This window comes from Solea solea, chromosome 15 (genome assembly GCF_958295425.1).
Source record: "Solea solea chromosome 15, fSolSol10.1, whole genome shotgun sequence".
NCBI classification, from domain to species: Eukaryota; Metazoa; Chordata; class Actinopteri; order Pleuronectiformes; family Soleidae; genus Solea; species Solea solea.
The window spans coordinates 16,808,264-16,815,133 of record NC_081148.1 but is presented as its reverse complement, the minus strand read 5'-3'; the positions used below and the strand labels follow the sequence as shown (position 1 = coordinate 16,815,133).

At 38.6% G+C, this 6,870-nt stretch overlaps 1 long non-coding RNA gene across 1 annotated transcript; it reads left to right on the top strand.

Moving 5' to 3' along the window:
• Positions 1 to 111: 111 nt before the first annotated feature.
• On the top strand, positions 112 to 6,639 carry LOC131474093 (uncharacterized). The gene is made up of 4 exons (XR_009242264.1): positions 112 to 156; positions 572 to 660; positions 3,952 to 4,035; positions 6,139 to 6,639. It is a non-coding gene; the product is annotated as an uncharacterized LOC131474093 (long non-coding RNA).
• The last annotated feature ends 231 nt before the right edge of the window (positions 6,640 to 6,870 follow it).

Below are 6,870 nucleotides of genomic sequence, written 5' to 3'. Positions count from 1 at the left end.
TGGCCGGGGAAACCCCTTTACCAGGTTTCCCTTCAACTCACCTGCAGCAGATTACTCTGATTGCCACCACTCCCTCCTGTTTGAAAGTCTGGACCAGCTCACCAGTATTTGCCAGAATGGAAATATTCAGCCTTCATGCTTGCCCTCTCAGCCACGGTAACATACTTTGCTTTTCATTTTTTCCAGGCTGAGTTGCCCTTTTTGTCCCCCCCTGCTCCCATTGATATTGTTGTTTAGCCAGCCCTGCTGTTGTTGTTTTTTGCTGTTTTGGGGTTGACTTCTTTATTTCCCTATTTGAAATGAAGCCTTTAACATCTAAACCTCATATGCCTGTCTGGACCTTTTTGCTTATTTTAAGCCTAAAAGGACCAGAAAATGTCTTGTAACTAAGTGCCTTTGCCCATTTTCCAGCCAACTTTCAATATCTGAATGAAGAAAAACAAAAGGTTTTATTTAAAAACAAAACACTCTAGTTGTACATGAACACCAGGTTTCTGCATGTTAAATTTGAACAGTTTAAAACATGTTTAAAATAACATTTGTCTTTCTTTGTCTCAATGTCCAAAAACAGGTCAAAAACTGGAAACTATGTATGGGCGTTTTTCCAACTCTCTCCTCTCTGGTGACTAAGATTCTGATTCACCAGCTTCCTGAAACAGCGTGAGTGAAATTACCGTAATAACCACATGTTGGCTTTGAAGTGCAACATCTCGGCTTTCAGAAACTGAAATTGTTCCTATAGCACAAACGGTCGTATAATTAAGGTAACGCAAGTGTGCAAATGTGTAATCTTCTAATACGAAGTGTGGTTCAGGAACAGACTATACAGGTGGTGGTGATGATAATAAGTGACAAAGGGTCTCATGCATAGAATCAGCTGCATTATAGTTTGTATCCTGACTGGGAAACTGACTGATGACATTTGTGCAAATGTTTTAAATAATCTTGTAGATGAATCAAGAATAACTCTCTTCTTGAAAGGGCTGTATTCATTCAGGTTTTGTCCAGGCTTTAGTAAACAAGGTGCTAAATCTGATTAAGTAATTTTGCGTGACTGCATGGTGGAATATCATAATGCATATAGGAAAAAAAAAAGTACAAATCAGAAAAAGTGACAGCATTGCCTGGGGCCCAAACTTTTTAGTTGACACGGTGTATATGTGCAGTGAGCCAGTAATGGGATCATGATGTAGGCAGGGCCTTTTTCCTCTTTGGTCCCAGCTCTGTAGCATCGTTCATCAGGCAGACGATAAGTAACCGTGGCCTCACCGACACATCCGACTGTCGGTGAAACACTGGGAGGTTTTCTGGAGACACCTGCTCTGCTGCTCTCATGGGTCCATGCATGAGGCCTGAACCAAGTGCCAGAGAAGTACTGGCCTGAGTGAAGTTATTTGATGTAATGCCATCACCAAGGCGAATACTGCATGGTTATGCAATTACATGTCCTCTTTTTCAACTTTTACTCCTACCTCCTCTGACAGATGTCAGAATTGGGATTTGAATGCTTAGGAATGAGAAAAAGATTAAACATGTGGTCACAAATCTCTGGCTGCTGGTCACAGCACATGTGTGATATTAAAAGAAAAAGGGGCTGCTGTTGTGATAATATATCCTCAGCAGAGTAGGAGAGTTGCACTAATGAAGAAGCAGGACGATTTTCCTCAATAAATAGAAACAGAGACTATTGTCCAGGATAACTGCATTCAAATAAAGCAATAATAACCCATGAATGTGATTTTTAGTGTCTTTCTCCTCCAGTCTAGATATTAATTTTATTTTGAGCCAGTTTGCTTTAGTTTGGCAAGCTCCAAAGCATTATTTTCGTTTATCTTGCCTTTAAAATAAATGATGTTTCTTTGAACTTGGATGCAAATATTGTCTCTTTAGCCCATTACATTTGACAGTTACTTTATTTAAAAACCTTTTGAATTATCTGAGGAGCTACTAACATTTTAATTTTGTATTTTAAATGGTGAAAGGGGCCCCTCATAATGTCAAAAAGAGATTTTGCCGTTCCTCTCAGTTCTACTGCCTGCCTCTTTTCAACTCATAGTTTTGGTTTTATGGTTACAACGTTACTGTTTTGGTGTTCACTTGTTTCCAGATCAAGAACAGCTGTTTTAAAATCGGTCCAATAAACCCACTGCATGCTATGCTACCTAACCAGCATCAAATGCCAGTTTCCAACTCAAAGCACAAGGAACTTTTAGAACTAGAAACCCTCGAGGACCTAGAAGGTTTCTGCAGAACACTGTTATCTGTGTTTATGCCACAGTTCTGTGAAGATTATGCAAATAAGGCCTCTGGTGAGTAAAGAAAGTGCCAGGTTTTTCCATTGTCAGTTTCCTGTGGAACCAAACAAGAAACTGTTCCCCTCTAACCTCTTTGCAAGAATACAAAGATACAGTGAGTGAGAACCTCTGCTATGCTTGTAGAGACCAAAACCGAGCTGAAAGTGCAGCAGTTATTGGACTCTATGCATAAAATGATAAAAGCAATAGTGTATTGCTTAATTAAAGAGGACTTTACTACAAATAAATCCAACTAATTACTTCACACGCACCATTCACGTCTGCAGGAGCACAGGGAATAAGCCCCATATCTCTGTGTCAGCATTCTTGCAAATGACTGGAGTGGTCGAGCCTGTTTTCACTGCTCTGACAAGCATAAAAAGCCCCCCCACATTTTTCCCAAATTGCTTGTGAAGTTGTGTAGTGAAAGCATCGCAGAGTAAGACCTTAGTTAGACGTGCGCATGTCCACAGATGATCTCACAGAAGTTAAAAGACTGCTGGAATATTTATAAAAACAACAGACTGTATGTTGTTTTACAAGCAGACAGACTGTATACAGTTTATTCAGTTATATATCAGTGTGGGAAAGCAGTGCATGCTGGCATTTAGTCAAATAAGACTAAACCACATATTCCACAAGATTAATTATTTGGCAATAAAGCATTTTTCATTTTCTCAAGTTCTGAGCTGAGTCTGTTGGTCTATCTAGCTAGTTAGCATGCTAGTTAGCTTGCAAGCTATCAAGCTAGAATAATGTCTGATGTCAGAGGTCGTAGTAAAATGACCAGACTATCGATTCAGAACTGTATAGTTTATGAACTTCTGCATTGAAATTAAATTACATGTAGATACTATTTAAACCCGTCACAAGGTAAACAAATGTGTTTTCAATGTTTGTGATAATAGTTGAAAGTGATGAATCTTTTTTACGTAAAGAAAATGATATGTAAATGGACCATTTTCCAAAGGGACAAATAAAAAAAGGCAGGAGGAAATGAAAAAGGGCATTAATTGCTGTTATCTTGCCGGCTTGCCATGTGTGTTTTTCATGAATGGCTTTTCCATTACAGCAGAGCACAACATGGCTGAAAAAGCCATCAGAGATGTAAAAGGAGATGTCATGATCACTTGTTTCCACTGGTGAAAAAGGGAGGGGAGTGTGTAGCATTGTAGTCTAGCTCATATAAAGAGCAGATGCGGCGCTGCCTTCCTCTCCTGCTGTCACAGGACAGACCTTTATACACTGGAGACCCTGTCTGACTGATTTATCTTTCCAAAGAATTATTAAAATTAATAAAGAGAGAGTTTGAACACCCTCCTGTTTACATGTTGCAAGTAGTTCATAAACTATTAAATGCTTTGTAACACATTAAATACATGTATTTATCTCTTATTTTAATTTCTGGATTTTGTCCTGTGAACATTTTAACTTATTCCATGTCCCAGTGCATAAGTCTCCTCTGAAGATTGATAAATATGTTATACAGTGCTTACCACAAGCCATTTGTACACCAGTTGCAACTATTACTGTATAAGTGACAACATTGTTTCTTATAAACTGTTTATGTAATATTGATATTCCATTTATAAATTAATATTTGAGTGTTACTGCTTAAATTCACTGATTATTGATTTTTCCCATTTTGTTATTTCAGGTGCAGGTGGAATACAATGTGTATTTGCACATGCCAAAGGCTTTGACAATTCCCCACGTGACTCCTGTGGACACTGCATTACATGTAAGTGTAATTTAAATGTAAAATATAAAGTTGTGAATAGAGCTAGTTCTTTGTATTTGTAATATACTGGTAATTATCAAATCATTTCTCATTTGTAGTATGAGTTAGTCTTTTCTTTTCCTTTATGTGACCGGCACTGTTGACTTCTACACTAACTCTCCATTTCGGATTTTTGTTTTTCTTCAAAACAACTGGGGTTTTGAACATCTTATTAGGTTACTTTAATAAGTTATTATCAAGGTTAAAGCTTCCTTGATGACAGAGTGATAGTTTATGTGTGTTTATGTGTCACAGTGTGCAGCCAACACAGCTGGCTCCTTGGAAATTTGTGTTCTTGGATAATACCATTTAAAAAGGAATTAAATGTGATTTATCTCAGTGAGGGGAGGTAGGGGATATCTTGATTGTTTCTCCCTTAATGGCTGTATTTGATCAGATTTTCTTTTTTTTGTGAGTCCGATAAATCAGGGCCTGAAGCTATTTGCATTATATCAGGCTTTGTTTTGTACAAGGTTACTGCACGGCCAAGACTTCACAACCTGATTTAATGAGACCCAATGCGTCTGTTCTCAGTTTCACACCAGTGTCATCAAGACCTGAGTGGAAACAAGCCTCACTGTGACACCCTGGGTGCTTTTCAGGATCTGCAGAAAAACGAGTTCCAATAGGTTTTGTGAATATACATCCTATGCTTTTTTTAGCCTGGTTTTCAGCAAAATGTTTGAACCCATAATTACTGCTGCTTGGGGAAACTCCTTTCTTTTCCTTCCACTTGAAAACATTCTCTATTTCTTTCAGTTATGGCTTCTTGACCATTGTACCAGCCATCTGAAACATCTGAAGTAAAAAAAATGTTGGGTTTTAGACATCTTGGAGCCTCTGTGCTGCAGGACCACAGCTTACACATCAGCAATGCTCTTCTGGCACCTCCATTTTCTGGGAGTGTGTGCACCCATGGCTGGCAGAAACAAGGGCCAGGGATTTTTTCCCAATGACTAGAGGAACGTATGCCCTGAAATAAATGACTCACTTTATTCTTAACAACAAGCCCACTTCTGTCCTAGCACACTTGGCTGCGTTGACTTGGTCGTTTTTGTTCAGCAGCAACAACTATATGTTGACATGTTAAAGGAGCCTGTGAGAACACTAAATGCTGACTTCTCCTCTTTGATTCTTCTTAGAACTCAAAGTTATATGTTTCCATTGATGCACTGGCCTAGTTGGCTGGAATTTGAGTTTACATTTAGGTTTAAGTTTCTGATTTGAAAGGTGGATTTTGATACCATTGGACCGAGTCAGGCTAGCTGTTAATGTACTTACCAAAAATATATAATTATTACTAATAGAAAACATATCTGGAGAAAAAGAAATAAACATGTTTTAAACCACAGATGTATTTTTTTAAAAAAATGAGGCTAAGTTGCATTGGAAACAGATGGAATTATCTCACCTGTTGGCTGATTTCTTCATGTTCTGAGAAAAATAGATTTGTGGAACAGATTAAATTAATCTCTGGATAGATATTTCCACTAAACTTTCATATTTTTAACAAGCTGATAATTTGATTCAGACATTTTTTCTGAAATCATCTCATGTTCTGAGTTTTTCCTCTCCCTCTGTTCTCATTTGCATTTGTCCAGCCACACTAGAAGAGTACATTTTTATATTGATATGAAATGTGGACACGGAAATGGAGTTTAAGTAGGAAAATATTGTCTGTAGAACAGTTGCATTATTCAAGCGTGGGACAGGCTGGTATTTCACACCGGTGTGAGTGAAGGAGAACCACACCACACACAGATCTGCTCTCCTTTTAGACTTGTATTTGAGGCTTACCTGGCCGACCTCAGCCGTGTGTGTGTCCATGTGCTGTTAAAACTGACAATCTGGTGTCAAAGTCCACATCTCTGCCTCCAGATACATGAAAAATTAATATGAACTTGTCCATATTTCACTGAGCAATCTCCCTTGGGGTCACTCTCCTTGGCTCACCTTGTGACAGTGGTCAAGGTTTCCCTTTTCTTGATGCTTCCATTACTTGCAGCCAGTTTGTTTGAGGTCGCCCATTCTAAAGGTTCACTTGTCTCTGAATACTCACCTCAGCAGAAAAAAGGTGGTTCGCTGTGTGACACATTGACATCCTCTGGCAAAGCTGTGTGAACCTCGCTGGAACGTGCTCTGGACATGAAATCAGCCGCCAGTGCCAGACCCACATGGCCCGTCTTTGGTGTGTGTGTGTGCCACGTGGATTATTCCAGGACCCTCAACCCAAAAAAATCTCCACCACAGAGCTACAGGAGTGAGATTTTGACTTCCCCGTTTTCCCCAATGGCACATTTTTTCCTGGCCTGACCATCATTTAGTAAACCTCCTCACTCCTTGGATTCTGCACTGTGAGACAGATGGTCTGGTACAAAACCACAAAACCTTTACATACTCTCGGAAAACCATAAGATTCCACAAACTCACTTGTAAATCGTCACAATGATCTATTTCCATCTGCTTTTTTTTATTGTACTATGAAGGGTATTTGAGGAACTTTTTGTTTTTACAAGAAATTAATATTGAGTTCATTACACACATGTGTCAAACACATGTCTGATAAACCTTTCAAAGAAAAGGATGTGGTCGAACATAAAAAGAAAATATGAGTGACATTAATAGGCGATTCATTGTTATTATTATTATTGTTGTGTAATGATGTACTACAGTTGTGATAGCATGTTTGAGAACACCAGTGAACATATCTGTTTTTGTTGAACATTAATCTGGCACTAGAAAATAGTTTGATATGTACTAAACACTACAGCGTTTGTTTGAGTTTGGGACTGAATG